The following is a 12,840-nucleotide window of genomic DNA, read 5'->3' on the forward strand; positions in this document are numbered from 1 at the left end:
GGCCTAGCGGTGTGACTACTTCTCACCTGCGAAAGGCCCCTAAGCGTGACGCGGGGCACCTTGAGGGCTTCAGTCGTCTGGCGGAAGTCTTCCAGAAGAGTGTGCGCATGCTTCATGATGCACCCTACCGGGAGGAGGTCTTACCCGGGGAAACCGGCGACGATGGCGCCACGGACTGCGACCCTGAGGAAGGGTTTCCCGATTTGGGGGAGGTAGAAGGTGAGGATGAGGGGGATTCCTCTGATGGGTTCCAGGAACACGACAGATCTTGGTGTCCTCAGTCGTTTGCCTCATCTCTGACAGAAGGGGAGGGTCCCTCGTCAGATATGTTTAATCCCCTATGTATCTACAGACCCCGATCCACTGAATGGGTACCGGACAAAAAGGTGGCCGATTACGTGGCGGACAAGATCCGGCGACCACTCAATAAAGAAGTTAGGGCCCGACTACGGTCCGAATGTCCCAGACCTTCTCTCCCCAACGGAGTCACTCTCACCCCGGAGATTCACCCCAGATTATGTACATTTTTTTCCAAATATATGAAGGACCCTAAAAAGGGGATAGATAGATCATGGCAGGCTTGCCAAGACAAGCTCTTAGATGTGGTGGGACCACTGACTAAGGTGATTGAGTTAGCGGAGAGGTCCCGTGATTCTGGGGTACCCCTGCCGGCAGAGGAGGTGGCGGGTTGGGCGCAGCGCGCTATGTGCCTCCTGGGCAATGCAAATTGCGCCCTTTCGGCCGAGCGCCGCCGTTCTCTGTTGCTGAAGATTGACCCCAAGCTCGGTGAGCTTTCGTCCTCGGAGGCAGGCCCGATAGCCCAGGGTTCCCTGTTTGGCGATCCGTTCGTCAAAGAGTTGGGGAGGTTTGTGGTGACTTTTTCGGCCCTTGACAAAGTACAGGCTTCTATGAAGAAAATTTTTCCGGGGAAGGTTTTCGGTGGGGCCGGAAGAGGCAGGGGTCGCTCCTCCGGCCGCCAATCGAATCAAGGCCCTAATAGAGCCCAAGCCAAGCGCAATACTGGATGGCAGGAGAGTCGCCAAGGGACCTTCTACCCCTCACGGGGCGGCAGAGGAAAGAACAACCGCGGCCGTGGAGGCGCCCACAATAACACCGGAGGATATAACGGTAAGCGTGCCTTTGTTAACCCCGGTTCGGTTGGGGGGGCGAATCGCCCTGTTTTATCACAGGTGGGCGGAGCTCACGTCCGATCCTTGGGTACTGGAAACGGTCAGATGATTTCACATAGAGTTCTATGGAACACCAGTTCAAGGAGTCAGACCCAGACCCTTGGTGTTTTCTTCTCAGGACGAATCTCTCATAGACCAGAAGGTTCAGGAGCTTTTATCCAAAGGGGCGATCGGCCCTTCAGATCTTCATCCCACGGGGTTTTTGAGCAACATCTTCCTGGTAGAAAAAAAGGACAAGGGTTACCGTCCCGTTATCAATCTCAGGGACTTCAACGAGTGGCTAGTCTATCGCCACTTCAAAATGGAGGGAATTCATCTTCTCCGAGATCTTTTGTTGCAGGACGTGCGTCTGGACCTCAAGGATGCCTACCTCTCGGTCCCCATTTTTCCACCACACCGCAGGTTCCTCCAGTTTCGGTGGAGGACACAGGTTTTCGAGTTTCTGACTCTTCCCTTTGGCCTGTCTTCGGCTCCGTGGTGCTTTACGAAGCTCCTCAAGCCGGTGATGGAGCATCTCCAGACTCGGGGCATTCGGTTGATCGTTTATTTAGACGACATCCTGATAATGGATCAGTCCAGGTCGCATCTACTCTCCCACTTACAGAGTGTAATCTCCCTCCTTCAGAGATTGGGGTTTACCATCAATCAGGAGAAGTCGGACTTAGTCCCGCGGCAGGACATGACCTTTTTGGGGTTCAGGATAGACTCCAAGTCAGCGACCCTGCACCTCCCGGAACAGAAGATTGGGAAGATCAAGAAAGAGTTGAGGAAGGTCTTGCGGAGGGACAGGATCTCCTTGCGACAGTTGGCCAGGATTGTGGGCCTGTTATCTTCGTCGATTCAGGCCATCTTCCCGGGGCCCCTGCACTACCGTGCTCTGCAGAGACTGAAGGCGTCCCCTCTACGGAGGGGCCTTACCTACTCCCAGTTGATCTATCTGAATCAGGAATCCCGAGGGGAACTCCAGTGGTGGATCGACCACATGGAGGCGTGGAATGGCAGAGTGATCTTTGGGTCGCAACCGGATCTAGTGATAGAGTCGGACGCCAGCCGCCTCGGTTGGGGAGCCCGTTGCGGCTCGACCTCGGTAGGGGGCAGGTGGACGGAGGAGGAGCTTTCCCTGCATATCAATTGTTTGGAACTCCTGGCGGGGTCCTTTGCTATTCGGTCCTTCACGAAGGACAAGGTGTCTTGTTGTGTGCTCCTCCAGATGGACAACACGACGGCGGTGCAATACATCAACCGCTTGGGCGGCACGCGGTCCAGGGTTCTGGTGGACCTAGCCAAAGACTTCAAACACTACTGCCTTCAACGCCAGATTTCGGTGACGGCCGAATACCTCCCGGGAGCTCAGAACTCGGTGGCGGACTGGAACTCCAGGCACTTCCGGGACGCCAGCGATTGGAGATTGGATGCGACGGTCTTCAACTCACTGATGACCTCCTGGGGTCCCTGCCAGGTAGATCTCTTCGCTTCCAGATGGAACGCCCAGCTTCCCAGGTACTTCAGCTGGAAACCGGATCCCGGGGCAGAGGCGGTGGACGCTTTTCTCCAGGACTGGTCATCGATTCCAGCTTATGCCTTTCCGCCGTTCTGAGCTGGGACCTTCCAATACGTCTGCCGCTCTTCGACGAGGTCTTGGTGGACCCCCTGGGCAGTCCTCATCCCCTGGTTCTTCAGGGCCATCTTCATCTTATGGCGTGGAGGATTTCAGGAGACGTTGGTCGGACGGAGCTCGTTCGCGGGAGGCTGAACTCCTCATCCAGCAAGCATGGGCCCCGGCGACCATCAAGCGATACAGATCCGCTTGGAGGCGATGGGTACGTTGGTGTATGGCGAAACACCTGGATCCCGTGGGCTCCAGCGTTTCGGATGTCATCAACTTCTTAACTGAGCTTTTTCAGGAAGGGCTCGCTTATTGTACCATTAACTCATTTAGATCTGCCATTTCGGCAGGCCATGTTCCCATTGATAACAATCCGGTGGGAGAACACCCCTGGGTGTGTAAACTTTTGAAGGGCCTTCGGATTTCTCAGCCCCCTGAGCCTCGTTATGCGGACCTCTGGGATGTCAACCTGGCTCTACATTTACTAATGTCCTGGCAAGACAATCAGTATCTGTCTAGAAAGGAAATCTCAGCGAAATTGGCTATGTTGTTATGCCTTATTTCGTGCAAGAGGGCTTCAGATGTCAGAGCTTTGGATCTCACAGCACGGATTTTTACCCCAGAAGGGGTCACTTTTACCATCTCGAGGAGAACCAAGACGAGTACGAGGTCAGTAACTTATCCTGCTTTTCCGGATACCCCAAAATTGTGTGTGGTTAGATGCCTCAAGGCCTATGAGGATATGACATTGGAGGTACGGCCTCCGGGAGAACGGCAACTTCTGATTGCCATTAAGAAACCGTTTAGAGCGGTGTCTTCCCCGACCATTGCCAGATGGGTCAGGTGGATTATGACTGAAGCTGGTATTGACACTACTGAGTTTGGCGCACACTCTACCAGGGGAGCTATGGCTTCTAAGGCCATTCAGGTGGGGGGTAGATTGGAGGACATTATGAATGCGGCGGATTGGTCTTCAGATTCAACTTTTAAAAAGTTCTACTTTAAACCAATCCATGAAGCGGCCGCGCTGGTGGTAAGGAGGCTTTGAACATGCATAATCCTCGCCTCCGCTCCTGATGTAGAATGAGAAATTTCCTAGTTAGCACAAAGGAAAGTTTCAATTCTAATAAGGAGACGGAGGCGAGGATTATCCCCCCCGGGCAAGTTTTCTCTTGTGCCTTCCCACCCTTGGATTTTTCGGGTAATGGCTCTAAGGGCAGAGTGTTTCAGAGTTTCGTATCAGGGAAGTAACCTTTTGTGTCTTCTATTGTCAATGATTCTTGTTGATGTTCAGTATTTTGTACGCATATGATTTTCAAGGTTTGATGTTATCTCACGCTATGGCATTCTCGTAATATGTCTATTTCTGATTATTGTGACACGATTTTGCAATGGTATTGATATAATGCGTAGCATGTGGACTTTGTTAAATTGTATGGTTTTGTAGCAGCCTTCAATATCTTGTACATCTCATCCTAGGTTCCGACTCCAAGACGGAATAGGACCCACAGGGCTTAACTTCCTGCAGCAGAGAAAGAGGAAGGACTACGGAGACTGCTACTGTTTATGGAATACATCGTTATCATGATTGGACTAATGGTTGCCACGGTTACTCCTGAGCTTCATGGGAGTTGTGGTCTTTTGTTTTTACATTGTGTCTTTTAACTTGCTGTTCATTAAAAGTGAGGAAAGTAATGCATAATCCTCGCCTCCGTCTCCTTATTAGAATTGAAACTTTCCTTCGTGCTAACTAGGAAATTTCTCATTATTAGCTCCTCTAAAATCCACCTTTTCCAAGATGGCCGTTCCATAGCGTGGTCCATGATTGGGTGTGAGGTTAGGCATGAGTGATAGGCCAAACGTCAGAGCTTGATTTACATATTAGGGCGAACAACCATTACCGCACCGGCAACGTTACAACGCATGTGACATTAGCACGCGTGGACATTACGACGCATACCATTACATCGCATGCGCTTGCGATGTAATGGCAATGCTGGAGCCGGCAGCAGAGACGGCGACGCTGCACAGGAACCACAAGGAAAAAAAGGTAAGGGTATGTTTTAAGGTTTAGGGTCTAGGGTTTAGTGCTTAGGGCTTAGGGTTTGGGGTAGTGTCAGGGGGATAGTGTATATTACTGCTTTACTGATTAGGGCTTAGGGTTTGGGGTAGTGTCAGGGGGTGGTAGTGTATATTACTGTTTTACTGTTTAGGGCTTAGGGGGTGGGGTAGTGTATGTTACTAATTTGGTGTTTAGAGCTTAGGATTTGGGGTAGTGTTAGAGGGTGGTAGTGTATGCTACTGTTAGGGCTTAGGGGCAGGGGGTCGTAGTGTATGGTCATGTTTGAGCGTTTAGGGTCAGGGTTTTTTTATTTAGGATGCGGGGAAATGGGGTCCGTTGTAAAGGCATTGTGAGGGGGTGTTGAACATGACGTGTCTACTATCAGGGTCTACGCATACACGGTATCGAAATGGCTTACCCGTAAGAACCGCCTTGTCAAACATCAGATGCTGAATAGCGACTTCCCCAAAGGTAACTCCTCCCCCGTGTCCTCTACCCGTACAGTGTCAAGACACCAACGTATCAGAGAGAGGAGGAGGGACTAAACCCGGACGTAGTTCCTCGCCGAAAGTAAAAAGGGCCGGAGACACTAACAAGGTGCGAAAGCCAGCCGGAGTGAAGGAGGAGTGTCGTGAGATCGTGGCGTGGTGGTTCCCACAGGAGGAGGCTGGAGAGCGGCCACAACCCAGGAGGGTTGCGGTGGAGCCGGTGAGTGACCGAAACCAGGGGAATGAGACAGCAGGGTAGCGAGAGGTCTGAGGGTGTACAGCGGGGTAGCGCGAGCATTCGTTTTGCGTGTAAGTTCTGTTCTCACTAGCACCTTCAACCTGAATGAGTGAGCAATCGGGACACATTGGAGTTCACAGCCACTTCACTCTTTTTTCACTTCCCTCTTACTGTGGCATCGCACACGACAATACCCCATACCAGTCCTACCCCACCTTCCTTCCCTCACAAAGAACCCATTCACCTCATCCTTTTGTCAGACCCCCTTGAGTAAGAAACCCCTTAAGAACCAAACGGGTGTGGTGAAGGAGTCAATAGTGTCTGAAAGCGGGATACCACGAAGCAACTGACGGCTCCCTATTTTGTTTTCCTCTTATGAGCCTCCCTGGGAAGACCAGCCAACCCTTAGAGGACCTACCAGAAGTCTGAGGCGACCCGGAACCACCAGAGAGAGAAAAGACCAAGAGGAGCAGCTGTGGACACCCCCCCCCCAAAACATTGTCTAAAGACCTTTACCCCGGAATCTTTAATAAAACAAGCCAACTGGCCCACTATATACAGCCTCCTCGTCTGTTTATCTGGCCCGCCCTCCCACAGGCATTTACTATTCATTTCTAAGGACATGCGAACTAATGCCATACATTGTTATTGCATGCGTTGTGATGTACATCGCAAACTAAAAGCCGCGCTGTAAAGGCACGCGTTGTTTTGGTTTGTGATGTATCGTCGTACATCCACATATTAGTAGTCCCGAGCTATTATCTGTTTTGATTTTGAAATCTGGCTATTGCGAATTGGTAGTGTGCATTTTATACATTGTATGTCCTATCCTTACTGTTCTGTCTTTATATTTCCACTCAATCATCCTTAATTAAAATGATGTTATCGACCCTAAGTTAACAAGTGCTTGTAATGGAGCCATTTATAAAGCAGTGGGGGAGGAACAGTCGATAAGTGGAGGAAGCTCATCACTGAGGTTACGTGCAGAGTGCGTATGTCACTCAATTACCTTGGGGAAGGTCTGAGACAGGAGCCGGTAATTGCCCCAGCAGGGCATACCCTGAAAAGAGGAGCGAGCTCCCAGAAACCCGGGGCCCAAAGGGGGCGGCAGGAGTCGCTTGACCGTGTATCTGGTATTTGCTGATGCTTACCCCCTTCGGGCATTGGAAATGGCTCGCGGCTGGCACTCCCCTGAGTGCAATGACTGAGGTGAGGTAATGGTGCCTCATAACCCAATTCAGATTACTATCCTCTTGCTCTTTTATTTATTTGGTATCCTCTCGCTCTTTTATTTATTTGGTTCTTTCATTTTTATTACACACTTCTCAAAGCGTTCTCGGATCATTTATGGGCTCTTAGAGCTTTGCTTTGGAAGTGGCTTGAGTTGTGACTGGTTTTGCCAGGGCACAACCTCTTAACAAACATTTGCAATGCAATAGGTCTCGCGTTTACGCACCACACCAGAACCTGGGCTTCTATGGGAATTCATAAGGGCATATTATCAAGCCCATTATGGCAGTTTCCTGTGCGATAATTTTAACTCCATCCTTGATAATATGGCCCTTTATCCCTTATTCATGCTAATGGTGTTCAGTGGAAAACGTAAACAAACCCTATACCATCACAACTCCTCTAAGTCTGCTCTTTTTCCAGCTAATGAAAAGGATAGCTTTCTTGCTATAGCTAATTTAAAAAAAAAAATAATAATTTGGCTGGCGTGCAGTAGGGTGACTAACTCGCATAGGTGCAAATTCTGGCTAGTGAGTAAAAATTCAGGCCAAAGGGTCAACATTCAGGACAAAAATTCAAGACATAAGGTCAAAATTCAGGACAAAAGGTACGTTTTACAGACACATCAGACGAGGTTGTACAATAGTACGGAAGTAAATAGACAACTAACATAAGTGCACATCAAAATAAGTTTATATTAGGTTGAGACAATGGTGCACTTGCCTTTCTGTCGCTGCTTTTGGATACTCTGGCACCCTTTAGCCCCCTCCGGACAGCTGCATCACGGTAATTATTCTGCTGTGTTTATTTGTTCTGTCTTATGCTGACCTGAGAGCCACAGATCAAAGTCAGAAAGTGCCAAGAAACACATTTATCTAACCCTATGACACCCCCACTTAAACAGATATAGTGGGTGCTTCACTAGGCCCTTGTCCCATTGTCATTCTTTATGTGATTATCATCCACAGTCAGAATGACAATGGTCCAGTCCACAGACTGAGCGCAGTGGGGGCGGGGCTGCTGCAGCCGCGAGACCATCGATCGTCGCAAGGGAACAGCACAGCTTGCTGCCATCCTCACAATTATGGACAAAAGGCGTCCGTGAAAGAAATCCTCACGGACAAGAGGCCCAAATAACGGACAGTCCGTTTAATTTACGGACGGTTGGTCACCCTAGCGTGCAGTGATGTAACATCACTCAATATATCATGTTAAAATTATGGCCACTTTAGACATTTCCAAATAACAGCACTCCCTTTTGCTCCTTCTCCTTCCATGGGCCTCTCCTCCCCAGCGAGTGTTTATTGTCATGTTGATGTTTTTCATTGATTCTGATGTGCAGTATTGCATTGTAATACATCTGTAATTTGGTGTGTGAAAGTGGTTGGGGGCTTTCTGAACGATGGCACAGCGGGAGTCTAGAATGGGTTGGGTTGTGAACGCGAAGGGCATCTCAGCTGGCAGTAATTTTAAGTCACATTGGCTGAAATGCGTGACAGCCAGATGACGAGAGGGACTGAGTGCCAGGGAACATTCCACAATCAAGTGAGAATTTTCTCACTGGCATATTGGGGATAAGGGAAGCTTAGCTTCCGGCCTGTCGAACACCTTTCCTTTATCCAGAGATACAATGCGTTACTTGTTGAATACTGGGTACTTTTTAGGTCTGGCCTATGCAGCGCGCATGCGCTGCTTAGGAGAAAAACCTTAAGCCATCGATGCGCCTCTTCAGGCCAAACCGTGCACGCGTTCCATTGCCTTCAATGGCAATGCATGCACGTGTGGCTATTCCCTGGTGGGAGCGAGCAGGGGCACCATATGTTTGTAATTGCCTTGCAAACATATGGTGCCCCTGCTCATTCCCACAAGGGAAACATGTGCAGGCCCCCTCCTGTCTCCCCTCTCCCTGCTGCCTCCTTCTTTAGCGTGACTCGCGCGCAGCATGCATGTTTGAAGTGTTTTTTTTTTTTAAATAATGACTTTCCTTTTCCAACTATTGCAGTTTTTCGTTCTGTCCATTTGTTTAAACTGACCATAATGAAGACTACCACTACGCAATTTTTACATGAATAGCTTTAATAAATGTTTTTGCTCGCGTGCGTGTGTTTTTTTTTCTTTCATGGCGGTGAAATAAAACCAAAGTGTCTTAAGCTTTTTCACTTCTTTGCGTGCGTGTTTGTTTTATTTGTACCGGTGGCACAAATTGAAAAATATAACAATGAAACAACGTTAAGATAATTTTAACATGAATACCTTCAATAAATGTATTTGCCCGCGCGCGTGTTTGTTTATTTTCTTTCATGGCGGTGAAATAAAGCCGAAGTAAAAATCCGATTGGCCGCACTCTGCTCGTCCTACCAGCGTGTTACCCCAAAGCATTGTGGTGCATGAAGTAGTGTCGGCGGGTACGCCTATGTCAAAAGCTTAAAATGAATATGAGTGTCGCGTTAGCCATCCCTGGACACGTGTTTCGAGGTAGTTGCCTCTCGTCAGCAGGGAGTAGGTATGTGTGTGGGGTTGCTGCGTAGGCTGCCAAAAAATATTCTCAGGTAAAGTACCACTCAAGGCGCGCAGGTGCGTAGCCATGGGCTCGTCAGCCCCACCGGCTCAAGGGAGCCTGAATATAAACAAAAATCCGATTGGCCGCACTCTGCTCGTCCTACCAGTGTGTTACCCCAAAGCATTGTGCTCCATGAAGTAGCGTCGGCGGGTACGCCTATGCCAAAAGTTTAAAATGAAAATGAGTGTCGCGTTAGCCATCCCTGGACACGTGTTTCGAGGTAGTTGCCTCTCGTCAGCAGGGAGTAGGTATGTGTGTGGGGTTGCTGCGTAGGCTGCCAAAAAATATTCTCAGGTAAAGTACCACTCAAGGCGCGCAGGTGCGTAGCCATGGGCTCGTCAGCCCCACCGGCTCAAGGGAGCCTGAATATAAACAAAAATCTGATTGGCCGCACTCTGCTCGTCCTACCAGCGTGTTACCCCAAAGCATTGTGGTCCATGAAGTAGCGTCGGCGGGTACGCCTATGCCAAAAGTTTAAAATGAAAATGAGTATCGCGTTAGCCATCCCTGGACACGTGTTTCGAGGTAGTTGCCTCTCGTCAGCAGGGAGTAGGTATGTGTGTGGGGTTGCTGCGTAGGCTGCCAAAAAATATTCTCAGGTAAACTACCACTCAAGGCGCGCAGGTGCGTAGCCATGGGCTCGTCAGCCCCGCCGGCTCAAGGGAGCCTGAATATAAACAAAAATCCGATTGGCCGCACTCTGCTCGTCCTACCAGCGTATTACCCCAAAGCATTGTGGTCCATGAAGTAGCGTCGGCGGGTACGCCTATGCCAAAAGTTTAAAATGAAAATGAGTGTCGCGTTAGCCATCCCTGGACACGTGTTTCGAGGTAGTTGCCTCTCGTCAGCAGGGAGTAGGTATGTGTGTGGGGTTGCTGCGTAGGCTGCCAAAAGATATTCTCAGTTAAAGTACCACTCAAGGCGCGCAGGTGCGTAGCCATGGGCTCGTCAGCCCCACCGGCTCAAGGGAGCCTGAATATAAACAAAAATCCGATTGGCCGCACTCTGCTCGTCCTACCAGCGTGTTACCCCAAAGCATTGTGCTCCATGAAGTAGCGTCGGTGGGTACGCCTATGCCAAAAGTTTAAAATGAAAATGAGTGTCGCGTTAGCCATCCCTGGACACGTGTTTCGAGGTAGTTGCCTCTCGTTAGCAGGGAGTAGGTATGTGTGTGGGGTTGCTGCGTAGGCTGCCAAAAAATATTCTCAGGTAAAGTACCACTCAAGGCGCGCAGGTGCGTAGCCATGGGCTCGTCAGCCCCACCGGCTCAAGGGAGCCTGAATATAAACAAAAATCCGATTGGCCGCACTCTGCTCGTCCTACCAGCGTGTTACCCCAAAGCATTGTGCTCCATGAAGTAGCGTCGGTGGGTACGCCTATGCCAAAAGTTTAAAATGAAAATGAGTGTCGCGTTAGCCATCCCTGAACACGTGTTTCGAGGTAGTTGCCTCTCGTCAGCAGGGAGTAGGTATGTGTGTGGGGTTGCTGCGTAGGCTGCCAAAAAATATTCTCAGGTAAAGTACCACTCAAGGCGCGCAGGTGCGTAGCCATGGGCTCGTCAGCCCCACCGGCTCAAGGGAGCATGAATATAAAAAAAATCCGATTGGCCGCACTCTGCTCGTCCTACCAGCGTGTTACCCCAAAGCATTGTGGTCCATGAAGTAGCATCGGCGGGTACGCCTATGCCAAAAGTTTAAAATGAAAATGAGTGTTGCGTTAGCCATCCCTGGACACGTATTTCGAGGTAGTTGCCTCTCGTCAGCAGGGAGTAGGTATGTGTGTGGGGTTGCTGCGTAGGCTGCCAAAAAATATTCTCAGGTAAAGTACCACTCAAGGCGCGCAGGTGCGTAGCCATGGGCTCGTCAGCCCCACCGGCTCAAGGGAGCCTGAATATAAACAAAAATCCGATTGGCCGCACTCTGCTCGTCCTACCAGCGTGTTACCCCAAAGCATTGTGGTCCATGAAGTAGCGTCGGCGGGTACGCCTATGCCAAAAGTTTAAAATGAAAATGAGTGTCGCGTTAGCCATCCCTGGACACGTGTTTCGAGGTAGTTGCCTCTCGTCAGCATGGAGTAGGTATGTGTGTGGGGTTGCTGCGTAGGCTGCCAAAAAATATTCTCAGGTAAAGTACCACTCAAGGCGCGCAGGTGCGAAGTGTGTGAAGCTTTTCTACTTTTTCACGCCTTACATCAGTTGGTATTGTTTCAAGACCACCTCCTGTGTCGCTTCTGTTTTAAAACATCCATATATGCGGTTTCACTGTTGAGGACGGTTCTGTTGCATCTCTTTGTCGCTTTCTTTGGCGTCCGAGATGTTTGGCCGTTTATTTCATTTAATGTTGAAGATGGTTGAGCTTATACCCTTATTATAAGAGTTCCCCTGCAGGGGTGTCTGTGGGAGGCAAAGGAGATGACTGGTGGCACTGCTAGGAGAAACGTGTGGTACCGTCTTGAGCTGTCTTTTCAGCCCCCGCCTGCCTGCTGGGTATGCAGATTACTGAAGTACCAAAACATCCCGTGCCATCCATCCTGATCACGTGCGAGCCAAGCCCCCCGTCTGTTTTTAGGTCTCGCTGAGACAGCGAAAGCTGTCTCTTTGAGACATTTTGTAAGTGGGTTTTCAAAAGTGCTACCCACATGGTTTTGCTGGCCTAGAGCTTGAGTGCACGATGGCGTGCACGTGCACAGCTGCTCCTCTGCTCCTTGAATTCCCCCCTCCCTTCTCACCCAGCCCTTTGATGCTCTGCTCCCATTTCCCTCCTCCCGCATGCTGTCTAGTTAGTTTCGCTTCAGTAACGAGCGAGGCAGTATTGTATTTATAGAGTTTTGATTTTGGGTGTGTTCTTTTGTGTTCACACCAGCTTTCTTTACCTATATTTTAGTAATGAGTGAGGCAGTATTGAATAATCGCATTTTTAATTTGTGCGTGTTATTTTTCGCCCACACCACCCTTCTTTAGCTCTATTTTAGTTATGAGCGAGGCAGTATTGCATTACAGCGTTTCTCTTTTTTAATGCTCCATGACTCCCATCTGGGCTGGTACTGATACGATAATAGTCCGCAGAAAATAACATCTTGTCAAATGCCCTCGGACGAAAAGAAGAACAACAGAAATCAATAGCAGGTCTTTGTGGCTGGGTCTGAAAACCAGAGATCTGGCCCAGGAAACACCACTGATCACCACTGCCAAGGTGCGAGTTGGAGGGGTTGTTGCTGCCTCTCAGGGCACAGCATGGACATGGCAATCCGAGCTGGCAGCTGCAGCCTGCCCTGGAATGTTTACAAGCACAACAAATGCCCCTCTCATCCCACTGCCACCCCTCAGAGAGATAACCGCTTTATTTATGGCTTCATGTAAGTTTACTTCCTGCTTCTTCCCAGGCAGCCTGCATGCACAGGATTTTGCATCAGCTGGGCCCCCACGGAAGCAGGTAACCCGAGCTCTGCCTAAAACGAAGGAGAGAAA

General features: G+C 49.8%; 1 non-coding gene across 1 annotated transcript; it reads left to right on the forward strand.

The window, feature by feature from the left end:
• The first annotated feature begins 6,537 nt into the window (after positions 1–6,537).
• LOC146870896 (Nuclear RNase P) lies at positions 6,538–6,842 on the forward strand. Its single transcript, XR_014959996.1, has one exon.
• Positions 6,843–12,840: the final 5,998 nt, after the last annotated feature.

The sequence above is a fragment of the Triturus cristatus genome, chromosome 1_1 (genome assembly GCF_964204655.1).
Source record: "Triturus cristatus chromosome 1_1, aTriCri1.1, whole genome shotgun sequence".
Lineage (NCBI taxonomy): Eukaryota > Metazoa > Chordata > Amphibia > Caudata > Salamandridae > Triturus > Triturus cristatus.